The 19,736-nt window shown below is 43.1% G+C and overlaps 1 protein-coding gene across 2 annotated transcripts in view; it reads left to right on the top strand.

The window, feature by feature from the left end:
* Window positions 1-4,418: 4,418 nt before the first annotated feature.
* Window positions 4,419-19,736, top strand: part of LOC149313539 (synaptosomal-associated protein 25) — a 75,617-nt gene continuing 60,299 nt past the window's right edge. The window contains exon 1 of one of the 2 annotated variants that reach the window (XM_089519278.1): window positions 4,419-4,595. The gene's annotated coding sequence lies outside the window, so the exon portion shown is untranslated. The remainder of the gene's footprint in view (window positions 4,596-19,736) is intronic. The other variant, XM_089519277.1, reaches the window with a different exon arrangement.

Genomic DNA, 19,736 nt, shown 5'->3' with positions numbered 1-19,736 from the left:
CTCTTAAAGAGGTACTATTCCAGTGTGACTCCTCTAGCTGCCTCCTGTTGCATGCTGGGATTGGCAGTTTTAAGGAGGGGTATTTAGAATTCTCAGGCAGAGAAGTTCAGCTCCTTAAAACTGCCAATCCCAGCATGCAACAGGAGGCTGCTAGAGGAGTCACACTGGAATAGTAGCTCTTTAAGAGCATAGTGTGATAAACATCTTAGAGATGTCTTACCCACAGGATCTCCATGAATCAGAACCCACTCGAGGGCAGCTAACAACAAACTTGTTGTATATTCACTACCCTGTTTACATGGAAGCCACAAGCTGCCATTGGGGAGCTAAACCAAAGATGTTCTTTGAAGGACATTTCTTTCTCTATCACCCCCATGTGTTTGTTCCTTCACCTCCCCTTTCACCAGACACTAGGAAGCATTACCTCTGGGTGGGATCCAAAGCAAGGCCAGGCATTCTAGTAAGCAGCCTCCTTTGTTTGTTTGTTTGTTTTTGGTATGGAAATCGAGGCTCAAACCTTGAGCAAAGTAACGTTTTCAAACTGCAACTCCAAACTCATGGAATGCTGATTATGGGATACTGGGACCTGTGGTCCTGCTAAGAACATTGTACTAAGCTCTGGGTCAGGATACCACCCTGCCCTTGACAGAAGGGTCAGTTGAGTGAGCCAAGTGGGCTGCTGTGTGACTAGTGCTGCCTGTAGGGGTGGGTGGATGATGCACAAAGAGGCTCCTGTAATAGCGGATCTCTCCATCTCCATACTCTTACATCTTATAGGAGAGAGATGTTGCTGCAGAGCAAAATGCCAGTGCTTCACCCACCATTTCTACAAGTGCTTATTGGGGCACCAGTTCAGTCCCAGGAAAATTCTCAAAGGAAGCAGTAAAGATGGTGACATGACTGTGGAGCATTTGGCCTCCAGCAAAGGACTCACTCTTCAAAACTAAGCACCAACATTTTTAAAATCAGGCGAAATAATATGTTACTAAAGTTATTTGTGGGCACTCTGGGCTTTGTGATCTCTGGTTTTGCATCAAGAGGTCAAGCTCAAGTGACACCCATGTGTAAAAGAGCATAAGGAGGCTTCCTTAATTCTTGATTCCTTTGCTTGTCATAGTTTACCCTGAGGTAATCTTCCAAACATGGCTAATCCTTAAATGCTGTCAGCGCCCACTTTCCACTGCCTTCCCAGTCAAGGCCCACTTCCTTTGCTCTTCCCAGTTTCCTCATGATTGCTGTTTCCCAGGAGAGTCTCTGTTGCTTGGAAACAAGTCTGACATTCCAACCTCCCTCTCCCTTCCTCGTTGCCACCACCAGCCTTAGCTTCAGGAACGCCCGCACACATCTGCTACGCATCCTCAGCCATTTTTTGAAAGTTCCCAACTAATAAGGAGCCAGATGGAATGATACTTTTAATAACATTTTATTTAAAGGCAGCTGTGGACATGAAGTTGCGGAGTGGGGGAGGCCAGTTCTTGGGGTTTCTCAGTAGAGCTGGGATCCTTGCCTTGGGTGGACAATCCAGTCTACATAATCCAAACCTTCCCCATAGAGATAGAAGGCATACTGGTAGGCCCAAAAGTCCTGGAGAAGTACTGAGAAGCTACAACGTAGATGACTGGATTACTGGGCTGATAGGTTTGTGAAGAATGGGAAAACAGAAAAAGTCTATCCATAAGTTTGGTTATTGATATCTTCTGCTCCATTAAAGTACTCATAATAGCATGCAACTATGGTTTACGGCCTTGAGTCTCCAGATGCTGGGAACTTCCAAAAATCCCAGCCAGCATGGCCAGTGGTAAAGGATTCTGGGAGCTGTATCCCAACAGGATCTGAGGTCCCATAGGCAGGAAAATATTGTCATAAAGTATAGTGGCTCAAGTGGTTCAGAAACTGACTCTGTTGATTGCAAGATCAGCAGGTTGGCAGTTCAAGGCCCAGGCACCACAAGATGGAGTGAGCTCCCATCACTAGTCCCAGCTTCTGCCAACCTAGCAGTTTGAAAGCACATGAAAGTGCAAGTAGGTAAATAGGTAGCACTTTGGTGGGAGGGTAACAGCACTCTGTGCAATCATGCTGTCCTATTCCCAAGAATCGAGGAAAGAGAAATTTTGCAGCCTGAAGAAAGGAACAAGCACCTATCCCTCCACTGTCCCCATCCCCATCCCACATTCCAAATTCAAAATCTCACTAGACTCAGAATCAAATTAAATAGTGATCTCCACCATCCTTGAGAGCAGCAGGCCAGTTTAGGGGACAGCAGAGGCCATACTGCACACAGAGCTGTGTTCTTTGATAGGGGGAAATGTCCAGTGAGCTCAGAAAGAATAGCCAAAAAGCTGTCATTGCTCTCCAGCATCAGCCACTGAGGGGGATGTATCAATCTGTATAGTGTTAGGGCCGGCACTGTTTTGAACACCCACACCATTCAGTTAACTGAGGGCTTGGGCATCCTTAGGACTGGAGCATGGCTTTGGTGCAACTTCCAGCCTCTTAGGACACATGTGTCATTTAAACAGCATACCTCTAAAGTGACCTGAAGCAGCTTCTGTTTGGGCCCTGAGATAGGTTTTTGGTTCCTTGGTAGCTTAAGATTGCAGACCAGTTCCATTTCAATGAATAAGAGTCTTGCTTTTGCTTTCATTAGCAGGAGGTTTGCATCCTGTCTCCTTTAAAACACTTTCCTAGGAGCTGCAACAGACACATAACACGCACACAGGCAGCCTGGAACTTTCCCCCCCCCCCTCATTTCTCCCTCCCCCCTTCCTTCTTTCATTTGTCAAAGATCCTCTCCTTCTAGTTTTAGAACATCTAAATTTAAATGGGGGAACTGAGGGGGAACTGTGGGGGAATTTTAGCTCATGAGGAGCTACCAGTCTTTCATGAGCATTTCCGAGCTGGGGGAAAAAATAACTGCAGAACTAGAGAGGTTGGCAGATAATCTGTATTTCTGCTTTCCTTCTTCACGGCCCATTCAAGCACAAGACTTACTGACACACACAGATGCACACACACACACTGCCACTTTTTAAAACAAATAAATAAATGGCTGCATAGACTTTGCTTTATCTTCCAGAGTTCTTCAGGGATGGGGCCAAAGTGGGACCTTGGTGCAAAATATTTGGGGCTGGGGAGAGAAGGGAGATCAGTTTCATTTTGATTCATTTACATCCAAACACCAGTGAATGTTGGTGTGAAAGACGTCTGCTTGTTTTAGGAGTCATAAGCATGTCGTTATTTATGCATTAACTGCGTATTGGCTGGCATCATCAGGAAAGCGTTCTCCTCCGAAAGTGAAGTAGCTTCTAGAAATTGTGCATTTCAGGTTGGCCAATAAAGGTATCACTGATGGATTTGGGGGTTGTATTTGTTAAATGGCCACAGCTACCCCTGCATAGTTTCTTGACAATTTACTTAGGGTTTGAAAATGAGCAAACTAAACAAGATTGGGATGGGAGGGGGGATTTAATACATCTCTGCATTGCTGTTCTTTAAGGGGATTGATTTTTTTTTTGTGAATTTGGAAACTTTAAGTATGTCTTAATTTTAATCTGTTTAATTTATTTTAAGGGGTGGGTGGGAATGATGGTTTGGGTATGTATATTTTAATGTTGTAAGCTGCCCCGATTGCATTTTGTAGAGGGGTGGGATATAAATAAATGTTATATTATTATTATTATTATTATTATTATTATTATTATTATTATTAAAAATAAATAAAAATTTGAAGAGCCAACCAGCTCTTTGTACTAAGATACAGATCAGTTTAGAAACAAAAACAAAACACTCACATCTTAAATATTTGGAATGCATGGCTTTGCAGAGGAGTTCCAGCTGGCTTATCAGAGAGACCCCCAAGAAAAGTGGCTTACTGGGGGCAACGAAAAACAATGCAGGAGGAGGAAAGCTTCCCAAAAGAAAGCCACGTCGATTGGCCATATATGGACTCCTGGATGCTTCAGAGGAATGCCCTTTTTGGGCAACCCCTTTGGCGAAAACAAACCACTACCGCATTATTGCATTCTCCTTTTCATCCCCCTCCCCTCCAGCTCCAGTCCCAGTCCCATGAAACCAAAACTTCCCATCATAACAAAACAGGGGCCCAAAGTGGGGCTGCTGATTCCTTTCAAGCAATAGGGTTCACTAAAAATCACCCCCTCCCCCAAATTATAGACCATTCAATCACTTTTTCACTGATCCCCTTTTCCTTTAGCAAAATAAATAAATTAAGAAGAAAAAGAGGGGGAGGGAAAGGCACAGGATTGCGGTATTGTGCAGCAAGAGCAGCTTCTGATGAGTCAAGCTCCCCGAGACGCCTCCCTGCTGCTCCAGCTCTCTCTCTTTCTCTCTCTCCCCTCCGCCTTCCCTCCTTTTCCTCTCCTCCCCCAATAGATGTCTATTAAAAGCTGCTGACGTTGGAAAGGACGGCCATCTTTGATGAGGGCACAGCTTCCTTCCCCATTCAAGAAGGAGACTTGGGGAGGTCAGGAGCGGCTTTTCCTTCCCGATTTGCAGCCCTACACACACACACACACACACCAGCCTCACAACCTTCCAGGGGAGGCAGCCTAACAGGACTCTCCTGGAGCCACAAGGTAAGGAGGGGGAGGGAAAAAAACCTGACGGAAAGACTCCTGCCTTCTTTGGGAAGCTCCTTTTTTCATTATTATTATTATCATCATCACCATTCCCCCTACTAAGAGAGGTAGCCTGGGAGGGAAGAAAAGCAAGCATCATGGTGTTTGTTTCTGACCAAGGAGACGACAAGGAAGAAGGGGGAAAAGAAACACTCCTTTACTTGTCTGCAGTTGTTGTTGTTTTTGTTTTCAAACTATAGGGATGTCTTTTTATCCCTTAGAGTATTCCTGCATACTCAGCGTCTATACTGCTTTCAGCTCTGAGAAGAACCCAAGCGTTTGGGTTTTGTTTTGATGGATTCTCTCTCTCTCTCTCTCTCTATCTCTCTCTCTTTTTTTTTTCTTCCCTCTTTCTCAGCTTTGGGGGCATGGTTCTGTTCTGCTTGCCTAGTAATATGGAGGAAGGATCTGGGGAGAAGTTGGGAGGTGTGATCTGTCAAGTGGAGCCTGGTTTTTGTTGCATAGGCTCTCCTGCTGCAGGTCTCCTGCTACAGCTGTCCGTTCAGCACCCTGGACAGCTCCACCGCTGCAGCATAGCCTCTGCTTGGATTCAGCCCCCTGGACAGCTCCGTCTCTGCAGTATAATCGTGCTTAGGTTCAGCACCTTGGACAGCAGGATCTGCCTTGAGAAAGGGGCTCCTGCTCAGGCTCACCCTTCAGAGGAAAAACCCTGCAAAGAGCAGGGAAGGCAGGTTATGTCCTCCTCTCAAAGGAGGACAAGGCATAATATAAGGGGTGGGGATGGAGGACGTGACCAAAGGAGAGCTCAAAACACTCCTAGGAATGTAAACCCATGCTGCTCAGCCAAATGGAAAATGTGGTGGGATGCCTTTATTAGGGGGCAGAAGGTGGACATGGAGGATGTGTCCTGGAAAAGGAGGCCGCCTGGTCACACACACCCCTCCCGGCAAGAAGGCAAACCTTGCAAAAGGGTTGCTGCAGGAAGGGAAGGGAGGCCAAAACTCTGTCTCCGTTTGCTTTCCCTTTTCTGCGGATCCCTAAATGCTTAGCTGAAGGTTTGGTTCAAAGTCGCTCTGTTGGTCTAAAAAAAATCAGCATGAGAAGAGATCTTGCAGCACTTCTAACACTCAAAGAAAGAAAGAGGAAGGAAAGAAGGAAGAGGAAGGAAGGAAGGAAGGGGAAGGAAGGGGAAGGAAGGAAGGAAGGAAGGAAAAAAGGAAGGAAGGAAGGAAGGAAGGAAGGAAGGAAGAGGAAAGAAGGACGAGAAAAGAAGGAAGGGGAAGGAAGGAAGGAAGGAAGGAAGGAAGGAAGGAAGGAAGGAAGGAGCTGGTCGCCAAGCCTATGAAGGTTCATACTACCAAATTCTCTCTTCCAGTTGAGTCCCAAAGGTGCTGCAAGATCCCTTTGGGTACCATCATGATATATATCAGAGCCTCTTACATTCACCCTGAGGATGTAGGGCTGAACCTAAGGTTGGAGTAGTAGACCTTTGTTGTTGTTCTTGTTGTTGTTGTTGTCGTCGTCGTCATTTTTAACCGCCTTCGAGTCGATCCTGGTTCCTGGCGTCCGTGTGGATGAGAGACCTTCAAGACCCCCCCCCCCCCCAGTCCTCCACTGCTCTGCTCAGGTCCTGCAAATCCATACCGGTGACTAGTGGAACCAAACGGGGCTTCTTACATAAGCACTGGCTCAGCAAATCTTGACTCTTTACTGTCTGGGACATGAAACAGTGGGATTTCATGTTTCGTTTCCAGATTCTTTTTTTCTTCCCCCTCGATCGATACTAGTCTCTGTGTTTTCCTCTCCTCGCGATGTTTCTCTCAAACATCCGCGTTCATCGCCATTGAGGAAAGCGAGGCAGCCTTCCCTTCCCTGACCTCTTTTGCTATCATTGCAGAGTCCTGCTATTGCAGAGCCTCCTGCGCCTCTTTCCTTAGTTTTCCCCTCCACCAAAAACTAGGGACCTTCGTTGGGTTTCTTTCTTTCTTTTCTTTCTCTGGGGGCAGACCTTCTAAGGAAGCAGATGAATCGTTTTCTGAGTCAGCAAAGGAATAACAATCACGATTATATATATATATATATATATATATATATGACCGCTTTCTGAGTCTCGCTTTCTCTGTGTCACTTTTATTTAATTGTGTGTGTGTGTGTGTGTGTGTGTGTGTGTGTGATCGCTTTCTGAGTCAGAGGAGGAATAACAATCACGATTATATATATTTATATATATATATATATATATATATATATATATATGTAATAGTGATTGTTATTCCTATGACTCAGAAAGCGATCATATATATATATGTAATTAAATAAAAGTGACCGAGAGAAAGAGAGACTCAGAAAGCGATCTCATATATATATATGTGTGTGTGTGTGTGTGTGTGTGTGTGTAGTGACAGAGAGGCAAAGAAGGAAGGATGAATAAGGCAGTGGTAGCCGTCTTGACTGCAAAAAAAGACTCCCATTCATACTTGGCTTGGGAAGGGTTTCAAGAAGTTCTTGGGCCTCGAAGTGTGCTTCTTTTTAACCCTTGGATGACAAATGTATTGGGGGGGGGGGCAACAACCCAAAAAGCAGGGATTTTCCCTCAAAGCCCTCTTTTTAACCCTTGCATACACAGCGGCTGGAAGATGTCCATCAGATTTTGGAAATGCCTTGCAGGTCTCAGCAAATGATTCATATATATATATATATATATATATGTATGTAGAGAGAGAGAGAGAGAGAGAGAGAGAGAGACAGAAGGGGGGAGGAAGAGAGAGAAGAGGGGGAATATATATAAAGGGGGGAATGTATACATACATACACACACATGTATATGTATATGTGTGTATACATGTATGTGTATATGTATATGCATATTTATAATTATGTGTGTTTATATACATGTAAATGTATATGCATATGTATATGTATGTGTATGTGTGTGTATATACATGTACTTTATATGTATGTATATATGCATATGTATTTGTATATGCATATTTATAAGTATGTGTGTATACATGTACTGTATATGTATATGCATATGCATACGTGTATGTGTGTGTGTGTATATGTCTATGTATATGTATACGTATATGTTTCCCTCTCCTCTAGTGGTGGTTTGGAGGGAAGGGAGAGGCTTGACTTCATTCATATTTTCCTCCCTGATGCCAGTAGTGTCTACTACGACATCTTGTCGGGGAGGCCATTCTTGAACCAGATTAAGGAGAGGAATCGGTGGGGAGTCTTTTGGAAAGGGGGAGGGGGAGATGGGTGTGGAAGATGGGTGCCTAAGCTCTCCCACCCACCCACCCAGATCTCCCTTGGATGGGAGGGGAGGGTGCCCCGGGTAGTGGTGCCCATTCACTGCAGAGCCCTCCGATCCGTCTGCGTGCCACCTTATGTAACAACACACTGCCACATTGGCACAGAAGCCTCCCTGCCTTCTCTCCATTGCTCCTAGGCTGGTCCTAGGTAGGGCAGTTGCGAAAGGGCTCTAGTGTTTATCATCATCATCATCATCATCTAAATCTTTCTTTTAAAAAAATCTTTTAAAACAATCAATAATGACAGTAAGGTCCAAAACATACTCTGCAGGAATGTTTGAGATCCCTTGAACTGTCTTGGCTCGATATTAGGGAATTGTGTGAGTGTTGTGAAAGATTAATAATGAAAGTAAGGTCCAATTGTGTGTGTGTGTGTGTGTGTGTGTGTGTGTGTTGTGAGATCGCTTTCTGTCACTCTCTGAGAGAGAGAGAGAGAGAGAGAGAGAGCGCTCTGGGGCCACAATAAACTACAATTCCCAGGATTCCCTAGCAGTGGACCCAGAGCAGTAGAAGCAGTTTCAAAATGGATCCTTTCTGCAGTATATAATCAGGGCACCCTCTATCTCTCAAAGCTCGCTAAAGCCAAGCGGATCTTGGCACTCTCAGAGTTGGGGATTCAAACCCAGAGTCACAGACCAGACCAGTTGACACGACACGCAGCGAGCCAGATTCACACGGGATCCAACCCAAACAACCCCCCTTCACACTGGAGTGGGTTTGCCCATCTCTGGGCAAAAGAGGCAGGGCAAAGGGACTGGGCAGAAGAACTGGGGGGGGGGGGGGGCTTCCATCATGTGCCTGGCATCCTTTGGAGGAGCAACCAAGAGCAGCAGGAAATAGGAGAAAAATGAGGAGGACCTAGAAGAGGACTATTGGGGGTGTGGGGAGGGGTTTGGGGTGGACCAGCTCTTTCTATAGCCTCAGAAGGCGAAGCTTGGATTTTCAGAGCTGCTTCTGCAGGGTTTCCTCTGAGCATGTGCAGAATGCCTTTCTGGAATCACAGCCTGATCCCATCCATTGCAGACCAGATCTGGGGAGATGGAAGGGCGCTAGGAAAAAAGAGAAGATCGGTAAAGGCTAGGAGCAAGGCTGAGGAGGAGGCTGGTAGAAATCTTTCTCCGCAAGGGCTCCTGCAGCTGCCAAAAGCTGGAGGAATTGGATTCAGCCAAGGACTGTTGGCTTGTGAGGATGTTCCAAGAGGGCAGGGACTCCCCAGATGGCTCCTGCTTCCAAAGAACTGACACAAGGAGACATGGAAAAACCTTGGTTCTTCAGACCAGCTCTCTTCATGCCAGCATTCTCTAAAGAGGCCACAGCCACAGATGCTGGCGAAACATCAGGAATAAACTCTTCCAGAACAAGGATGCAGAGCCCCCAAAGCCCATAAAAAACCTTGGTTGTTCTTGTTGCGTGCCTTCAATTCGTCTCCGACTCATGGCAACCCCATCACAGGGTTATCTTCTGCCGAAGAGGTTCACTGCTGCCTTCCCCTGAGGCTGAGAGAGTGTTGCTTGACCAGGATCATCACTCAGTGGGTTTACAAAGCCGAGCCAGGATTCGAACCCCGTTCTTCCAGAATCCAATGCTCAAACCACAACAGAGAAGAGTATGCATGCAGTACCATCCCAAGATCTTTCATTTCTCCCCACAACACACACACACAATTCCTTTGGTGTGTGCAATGGAAATGAAAGGATCTCTGGATCATGCAAAATCCAAAACCCAAGCCAGGATTGATTGAGCTTCTCGGTTCGGCTGATTGCAGCTCACCTTCAAGAGAACGCATGAAGACACAGCTGTACCCTGAGATTCAGAATTTCCATTGCTTTCTGTTTTGTGAGCCCAGGTTTGAGGCTCACAGTTAAGCAGGTACAAACAAAAGTCCATCGTCAAGTCCTTTGTTGGTCAATCGAAAGGCACAATATACTGGTTGCAAGCTTTTGAAGCTCCATGGGTTTCTTCATCAGGCAAGATGTTACAAACCAAACAAGAAAAAACAATTGCAGATGTTAGTAAGATTAAGCAGGAGTGAGTGGCTCTCTGTGAGCTATTATACAGAAGGTTTGTTGTTGTTAACTGTTGAGGCCCCAACTCAAGGTGACCGTATGGATGAGACATCTCCAAGCCCCCCAGTCCTCCACGGCTTTGCTTAAGTCTTGTAGATTCATTAAAGAGAGCGGATATTAAAAGGAGAAAGAGTTCTGCAGTTGCCAAGCTCAGTATCCTTAAGGGTCTGAGGGACATTTGGTCAAGGCGACCATACAAAACTATCTCTGTTGAATCTCTTTGGCCCTGTCTTCCTTGCTGTCAATGGAAGCCTTCCCTAACAGGCTGCTCTACAGATGTTTTGGATTCCAACACCCATGATCCGCCTCTGCTGGCTAACATTAGCATTGGTTAATGGGAATTATATTTCAAATCACTTGGAGGATTCTAGTTGAGGGAAACTGCCCTCAGGCATTGGCAAGAGATTTTTTTTCCAGCTCTACTAACTGAGATCCTTGTTTGGGAGAGAAAAAACCAAAACGAACGGAGATGTTAAAGATCAGACATTGAACTTTGTGTGCACAATGCATCCGCTGCACCACTGAGCTGCAGAAATTTCTCAGATGACATTTTGACGTAACAGTTGAGATAGATGGTTCAGTTTTCTGTGCCAGGGAGTGGATTTGAGAAATATGGCTAGCACTGCACAAAAATGGTCTGTCTTCTGTCTCCTTTTAGTTCTTATCTGAGGAAAATAAGAACGGGTCTGCTTGAACATAGCCTTTTTTTAGAATTTAACACTTATGTATTCCCATCTGTCCGCACACCCTTTCTGTTTCTCTGTATTGGTTGTTTCTGTGTGATCAAAATATGCATAAGAAAGGGATATCTGCAGATGTAGGGAAACCCAAAGGTTTGCAGAATATCTTTTAGATCCCTGCCCATGGGTTAGTAAACATGCTCAGGCACCATAAAATGCTTATTAAAGGTTGGGGGAGTGACAGAAAACTTGATAGAAGAAGGAACAGAATGGCATAATATGGAAAAGGGGAGGCCTGGCTGAAAGGGAAATTTAACAGCAAAATGTTGTTCTGCATTCAATTTACATTCATGTTGCAATGGAACTGGGGGTGGGTTGAGAATTGACAATATGAAGGCCTAGGAGCTATTTGACAAGGAACGTATTTTTTTTTACCATCTGGGAACAGATGTACCAAGTTATTTCTCTATGGTTTGGATTCTGTTTTGGGACTGGTGGCTTTTTTTGGTTTTAAATCCAGACTCACTTTCAGACACAAGCATCACCTGTCCTCCATTTGCAATAAAGCAATACACAGTACTTTGCTCCTGAGATTATGTTGGTTTATTGTAGGTGGCAAAAGCCCAATGAAGGCGGTTTAATGTAGAATTAGGGACCATTCTGCAGCACAGCAGATTGGAGCCAAATCTGAGTTTGGAAAAGGTGCCCTTTCTGATTATAGCTTCTACAATCCTCCAGCTATGCTGGAGGGGGCAAGGCTGGGGTCTGGGATCTGGGCTGGGGGCAGAGGAGAACTAGTGGGAGAATCCAAGAAAGTGTAGTCTAGCAAAGTAACCATCTCAAGCTTCCATGGCACCATGTTGAAGGCAGATAGGTGTATGAGTTGGCCTTTGAATCATGTAGTAACTGCTGGATCTGGCTGTTTCAGCAAGACTTTTTTAAAAAAGTGTTTGCTCCTAGTGATGTATGTATAGAATGGGGCAGGCCAAGGAAATCATTTAGAGTTTACTGCAGCTCACCATAAGGTTGCGAGTTCAATATCAGCCAAGGGCTCAGGCTCAACTCAGGCTTGCATCCCTCTGCGGTCACTAAAATGAGTACCCAGCTTGTTGGGAGCAATTAGCTTACAGGTGTAAAGCGCTTAGAGACTGTTTAGTTGGTATGAATCAGTATATAAATAAGCTGCTATTGCTATTGGTACTGCTGTCCAATGCCAAAAGATTCTCACAGTTTTCTCCTTGCCACTGGGTTCTAGAGATAGTTAGATGAAGTTAAGTCCTGATCATGTTAGTCTTTTCAGAATGAACAGCAACAGCCTTCCAGATGTGTTTTTGCCTGCAGCTTCCATCAGCATAGTTCATGGTAAGAGGCAATGGGAGATGCAGTCCAAAAATACTTGGGATAAACGAAGGCTGGCGCAGCTGCATTTAATATGACTGTCACATTAGTGAAACATTTGGATTTAAGCTCGTACTGAATTGTGCAATGACATTTTAAGTCTCATACAGTATAGAAGCGAGAGCTTTAAGTCAGAGACACATGTGCGCACACACACATGATGGACTGAATTGCTTGCTAGATTGTTCCATTTCAGACTGCTGAACAGGAAACACAAAATCAAAGTCCCTGGAAATCCTGGACTAGAAAATTCTCTCTGGCATACAATTATTTTATTGTTTACATTTATATCCTGCTTTTCTGCCAAACGATTGCTGGACGATGTGCTGGTGATGTGGGGGAGATGAGGCATTCCATCACTTTCCTACCCCATCTGAAGTGGTACAATCTCGCCACCCACATGTCTCATGAGGCTGCAGATTGTGGAGCTTGGCTGTCAGATGCATCTTTACCCATGTTGTTGCCTTTGTGCCTTACGGCTGCGTCTGACAACCTTTTATGGAATCTAGAAATATCATTCCTGACGTAAATGGTTTCAGTTGAAGTAAATTTATTCTGCTGTCATTAATTTGCTCTGGTTTTGATCCTTATTCATTTGCTTGAATAATCATTCTCTCTGGCTGACTTTATCTTTTACTGATGAACTTCTTTCTTTCTTTCTTTCTTTCTTTCTTTCTTTCTTTCTTTCTGCTGAACAATATTACAGAATAAGCTATTTGCATTCTAATTTACTGGAGTGGGAGAGCAATGTCTGTATCTGGAAATATATGTCCATTTGTTATTCTTTATAGCAAAGCAATTCTGCAGCAAGCAGTATTCAAGTGGTTGTCTCTGCTATATGAAAACCCTGCCATGCAGAAATCTATTCCAGTATGTTCTGTTCTGGGGACTATAATATTCCCAATAAATCCATATTTTATGGGTGAGCAATAGAGTGTTGACTCTTGTCACAATTGCAGAAAGGATGTACAAAGCCAAGCCTGTTATACAATGTCACAGCCTGTTGTTTCAAGATGTAGTGTTAATTCATCACTCTCGATTGACAGGAACATCCCATCCAATCACTGTAGCTTAATTTGTTGCACATATTGGACATACTGTGTCTTTTTAAATGTTAAAAGCAAATCCTATAGGTAAATGCACTGGTGAAGTGAAACACACATCAATGTGTGTGAGAGAGTGATTAAAAAGCAAACCAGCAACACTTCTTCCAAGTTTGTTGCTGTATTCCCTAAAATAGTAAAGGAAATCAAACAGTAATACAGATGTTGTTGCCATTGGTTATTGCTGAAATCCAACAACGTTTGGAAAGTCATGCAATTTTCACGATGGCCCTTAAAATCCCAGTGTTATCATTGCTTTATAATGACCTTTCTTTGCTAAAGTTAATGTCTTTTCTGAGGCTGAATGCTGAGTCCAAGAGAAAGGAAAGACCAGGAGCAATTTGTCATGGATGTTTTGCTGTTCCTTTGGATGGCAAATGCTCATCTGGCATGGACCAAATTGAATTCACGCTGGCTGCAGCCTTCAAATGCTTTTAGCTTTTTCAGCTGGAGCTGTCCCAAGCCATGTGCATGTTGTGTTTAAAAGAGCCCACATTAATATAAATTGAACCTGATTCTCAGCATCAAACCATTACAGCCACATTAATGATGGGCAATGAGAATATGCAACCTTGCAGGCCATCATGTGTCTGTTTCATTTCACTACATATTCACAACCATATTCACACAAACCGATGATTTAATTCCAGGGTTGCAATCTGACTTTTTATATGCATACAGCCTGCGTTTTATAGCTTTTGAAGTATGAATAATGAAATGTTACTGTGAATACCTGAAATGATTCCACTGGAATGTATTTCTTTCAAAGGGTGAGGTGGATAAAAAATGGTGATGCTGGTGTTGCTTAAAGATAATGATTTTGGTGGTAAGGAAAAACATGAGTCTTTGTTTTGCTGCATTCGTCTCTTGAAGTTTGTACTTTTAATCAAGACTTGTAACAAGACTCTGGTGATTCTTGATTCTGGTCAGATGTAAGTATAGTTTATGTAATCATAACTGTTTTTAAGTGAGGTATTCAAGATATGAATCTAGCACCAGTGTTAACCATTTGAAAAATGGAAGTGGCTTTGGATGTTTGAATGTACCATTGGTTCAGCTAGCTCAGGGTTAGGAAACATGAGGAACTCCAGAAGATGTCAGGCCACAAATCTTATCATGTCTGAGCATTGGCTATGCAGGCAGAGGATGACAGATGTTGCAGTCCAATAACATCTGGAAGTCCACACATTTCTCAGTGTTGATCTTGCCTCAGGATGATTTACAATTGCTGTCCAAGCTCTCAGATAGAGACTTTTCCCACCCTGCTACTATTTGATTCCAGGACTTAGAACCATCTATAGACATAACTTTGCTCCAGCACTAAGCCATGGGTAAATGAGTCAATACAAGTTTATACATCAACAAACTTACTCTTACTTTGGAAAATATAGCATATTTTCCCTGACATTTATAACGTCCATATTAAGCCTTTCGGATTGCAATGTTTTCTTATTGAAGGACATGACAGGGAATCACTCGTGTGTGTGTGTGTGTGTGTGTGTGTGTGTGTGAGAGAGAGAGAGAGAGAGAGAGAGAGAGAGAGAGAGATATTCCCTTCCTTATGTCCTTGGTTAAGAAAATGTTGGCAGCTGAAAATTACCAAGAGGCTCAATGTGGCCATTATAAACTGATACTCTGTACTGTGAAGATTTGCTCTCTTACCTGTACATATAGTCCCCCTACTTGTAAGGACTGCAACTATTCCTTGCATAGTTGCTATGACCAATTTGTTACCTGGTAGTCATCCTTTTTTTCCATGCTTGGCTAGGCAGATCCTCAGATAATGGACAAAGAGTCCTTCTTTGAGGCTTAAGCATTACCAGACTGGTAGATCCTGCCAAACCTTATGGTCTGCAGGAACTAACTATGAGAATCCAGACTCATCCCCATTCCACAATGAGGTGGCAGAATTTGACTTTCTGGAGGATTAGTACCAACTGCTCATGGTGGGACAGTAGGACTCCACATTTAAGAATTTTAGGGCAAGGAAGAGGATTTGCTTTCTCTAACAAATGAGGTAGCATTTCCAAAACGGTTAAGTATTTATACTTTTCCATTTCATATGGTATCTTGTACAAAAAAAAAAAAAAATGCTATTAGAAACTTTGAGTAGCATTAGCATGGCCATAGCTGGGACAATTGCCAATAATAACAAAGAGGTGTTTCTTAAACTATGACTGCTAAAACTGCTTCTCTAAACGTGATTTCTGATGCTAATATCTACTATTCTGTTCTTCCTTTGAAACTTACTAATTAATTAGAAGTGGACTGTTAGAAGCACTGGACTCTGTGGTGAAGCACTCAACTCGAACATGTTCCCAGGACCATATGTTTGTGCCCTTAATGTAAAGTAACTTTCAGTACCTCTACACGTTATGCTGTGATTCTGCAATCATTTATCGATCCACCTGGAAGATCTATTAGTGCAGTGAGCTCAGGAAATTCCCTTTCATTCTTATGAAGCTCATAAATACTGATGACACTAAAGATCCAGCATGACTTTTCCATCTTTGTGGACTCTGGAGGGCCTGCACAAAGTTTGTTCACTTTGCACAGAATTTGTGTAGGTTCCATGTTTGATACACTCCCTGGGTTGATGCCCAGTGTAAGCTTCATTCCTGCACAGACTCACTATTTGCCACTGTCACTTGTTCTCATTTATCATGCTCACCACTTTACAGTAATGTATTCAAGTCTTTTATACTCAAGTCAAATCTCAAGGTTCTGCATTCAAGGCCACCAGCTGGGTGACCCTGGGCAAGTCACTCTCTTTCAGCTCCAGAAAACCCTGTGATAGGTTAGCTTTGGGGTTGTCATTAGTCAGAAATGACTTGAAGGAACACAACAACAATTTGAGTCTTAAGATTCTACATTCAAGGCTCAAGTTGAACTTCAAGTCTTGCAAGATACTTTCAAGTCAAGTCTTAAATCTGAGGGCCAACTTTTAACAATAAAAAAATGGAGGCTGGGCATGTTTCTCAGCTGGGAACAGCAAACATGTTAGGCAACAGGCTTGAGGCAGAAGTTGAGGCCTACTCAGCAACTTTTTCCAACTACACATTGGAGGAGCCTTCTAAAGCTTTTCAAAAGCTTTCAAAGGATCCTTCTGCCTTAAGCCCATTGCCTAACACATTTTCAGTTCCCCTCTGAGAAACATACCTGGCACTCCAGGTCAGGTCTTGCCTACTGCTCAAACTGAATGATGCCAGCAAATTGGTCACTACAAATATACAGGTCCTAAGTCAAATTTAGTCAGTGCATCATTTATGGCAGAATCAAGTCCAAGTCAAGTCATTGAAGTGACTTGAGTCAGACTTGAGTCCGAGTCAATCGACTTGAGTGTACATTACTGCCACTTTATTTGTCCATTTGCCTCCTTCTCTGGAACAATGCACATGAGAAAGCAAGAGAATTCAAGAGGAGGGTGTTACTCTTTCTTCTTGCTCTTGTCACAACTTAGTGCTCTTGGTGAGGGCAAGTAGAAGCAGGAGCAAGAGAAGAGGCAGGACCAAGGGATGTCAGGAATGAAAGAAAGGGAAACCTCTCAAGGGATGAGAACTCACTGAGCAAGATTTGTTTTAAAAGGATCCATAGATTTCATCTTTCATGTTATACTCTAGGGAAAGTTTAACATTTGTAAAAATTATTTCCTGTGTGGCAAAGGGAATGTATAAACAATGCAATGTTCTTTCTCTCAATGGAAAACAATTAGTGTTAGGCTTTGTATCCTACATTTTACCAACCACACTATTTTAGCCTCTGCTCTAAAAGTGTCTTGGTAAACTTAGGGTTCTCCCTTTCCACTCCAGTTAAATTGCACTGAAGTCTTTCTAGACACTGAAAAAGTGGCTACCTGTTTACTGCCCCAGCATTTGAATGTTCACAGGAATTTGCCTCTCCCCAAACGATTCAGGGATGCTGGAGGGGAGCCGACGATCCACTTACATTTAGGAAGTGTTTCAGGCTTTCACACACATGTGCTTCCTAAACAATTTAGCAGCATTTTACCAGCACTTAAGCACTGGTCTGAAAATCTTCAAAAATATTCTTATGCTGTCAGGCCTTTTCAAGCTGCTAAAGGCTGGGTTTAAATGCTGTTAAATTTTTTAAGGTTTAGATTTTTAATGTGTTACATTTAAATTCATAACTATTTTAACTTTCAAAATGGTTCATTTTTTAAATTTTATAGTTATACAGTGGGACCTTGTCATCCACTGGGGTTTGGTTCCAGGATCCCCCATGGATAACAAAATCTCTGGATGCTCAAGTCCCATTAAATATAATGGCAGAGCAAAATGGTGTCCCTCGTATAAAATGGAAAATTAAGGTTTGCTATTTGGAATTTATACTTTTTTGGAATATTTTCAAGCTGTGGATGCTTGAATCCATGGATAAAAAATCCATGGATAGGGAGGGCCGACTGTACATTTTAATATTGTACTCTTTTAAATTGTATTGTTTTTAAATTTGCTGTTAGCTGCTTTGAGACCCTATGTTGGGAGAAAGATGGGATATAAGAAAATAAATAAATAATTAAATCTCCCTAAATGAAGCCTATACAACAGGGGTAGGCAACATGCATTACAGGGGCCACATACAGCTGATAGGCCACATACAACCATTGGCCTGATCTCACATCATATGGCCTTTGTCCAAATTTCATGTGCAAGTGATCTGTTCAAGTCTCTGCAAGAGACATCTGTCCCTCCTTCAGCAGCACATAAGATAGGGAGAGGGAAAAGCAAGGACAACATGAGGAAGATGAGGAGGGAGTTGCAACATGAGGAAGGTGGTGGGTATACTTACCTTTGACACTACTAATGTATGTCTTGCGTATCAGAAGCATGAAGCCCTAACAGGCTGTCCCCAAGGAACTTGGCCTTTGAAAGAAAAATCATTGCCCATTCCTGCTGTAGACATTTTGCTTTTTGTCCTACATTTCATGAGGTTGGACTGATACAGAAGAACCACTGATGTGGCCATTAATATTATGGATGCATATTTCCACCCACCTTTACATTTGTAGCACACATTGTAGGGAAGAGATGAAGGAGAACTACTGCTCTGTAAATTTCCACCTGTCTGTGGAAATCTGTAAGGCAGTGTTTGCCACTCGTCTTTCACTAACTGGCGAGAGGCAGGCAGCAGTGTGATTTAGGCTGCATCATCACATTAGAATAACACCTGCATCTATCTGATAAGTGAGAATTCTAGAAAGAACCTGGAATTCTTCACGCAATTGACTGTTACTCCTCTTCAATCACGAAATTCCTGATGCAGAAATGGATTTACATAATCATGTTTTTCATGTGATGATTACAGCTCAGTCAATGACCAACAAATTCCATTTCCCAGAGCTTGCAAACTGTAGAAGGAAGCTGAGAAGAACTTGGGACAGGGATAGGGTACAAGTGGTTTTCCAGATGTTGTTGGTTTGCAACTCCCATCAGCCCCTGCTTGTGTAGCCAATGCTTAGAGATGATGGTCAGGCATCATCTAGAGGGCTACATATTTTTTAGTCCTGAACTAGTTGTACTGATGTTTTGCCCTAGCCAGTACGGTCAGTGGTGAGCAACAATAACTGACTTACAAAATCTGGAAGACCATGCATTTCCTATGCCTGACTAATTTAGGTCCAAAACACACTGCAGAAATAATCCAGTTTGAGACTGCTTTAACTGCCCTAACTCAGTGCTAGGGGATCCTGGGAATTGTAGTTTATTGTGGCACCAGAGTTCTCAGACAGAGAAGGCTAAACGTCTCACATAACTACAGTTCCCAGAATTCCTTAGTATTGAGCCATGGCTGTTAAAGTGGTCTCAAACTGGATTATTTCTGCAGTATGTTTTGGACCTTAGAAGACTGAGATGGAAAAATATGCATCTTGCTAGTTTCACCCACCCCTGTGAAGTGTTTCCCTTACTCTTACTGCAGAGGAAAAGCTATGCACATATATGTATATACAGATAGACTGTCCATATAATAAGGAACACTAAGTAATAGGAATTCCCAAATGCATTGGATGTATTCAACATTCAACTGTACACACAGGCTTCCCTTTCATAGGTATCCCATAGGATGTACAGATGTTGAGGCCACAGCCAGAGAGGTGCACTACTTTCCCTTTTATGCACTGGAGATGGGAGAGATATGGGCTTATATGGTTACATAATTCCATATTAAAGAGCAGAATTTATGTTATGTAATTTTACTTTGCCATATGTTTATTATATGACCTGATTTCTGATGAAGCATTCTATATGCTGAATCCTGACGCTCATGTTGAATTGTAGTGAATTACCTATGCATAGAAGTAGATGCAGACTGTGTTTTCCACCAATCCAGCCATTTATTTGATTCCAGGTACAGCCTGCTCTTCCTCATATACACATAAAACAGCACCCATGTCTCTCTTCTTCCCATTTTATACTTACAACAATTTTGGGAGGCAGGAGAGCCCTTTAAAAAAGTGGGGGGGGGGGGACAGGCCAAAGGTTGCTCAGTGGGTTAAATGGTTCAATGAGAGTTTGAACCAAGATTTCCCAAGTTCAGAATAAGGTGTCACCTGTGCAAT

This window comes from Sceloporus occidentalis, unplaced genomic scaffold, assembly GCF_023333645.1.
Source record: "Sceloporus occidentalis isolate IW3139 unplaced genomic scaffold, rSceOcc1.0.p SCAF_4, whole genome shotgun sequence".
NCBI lineage: Eukaryota > Metazoa > Chordata > Lepidosauria > Squamata > Phrynosomatidae > Sceloporus > Sceloporus occidentalis.
The sequence above is the reverse complement of the archived record's forward strand: the minus strand, read 5'-3'. Positions and strand labels throughout refer to the sequence as shown.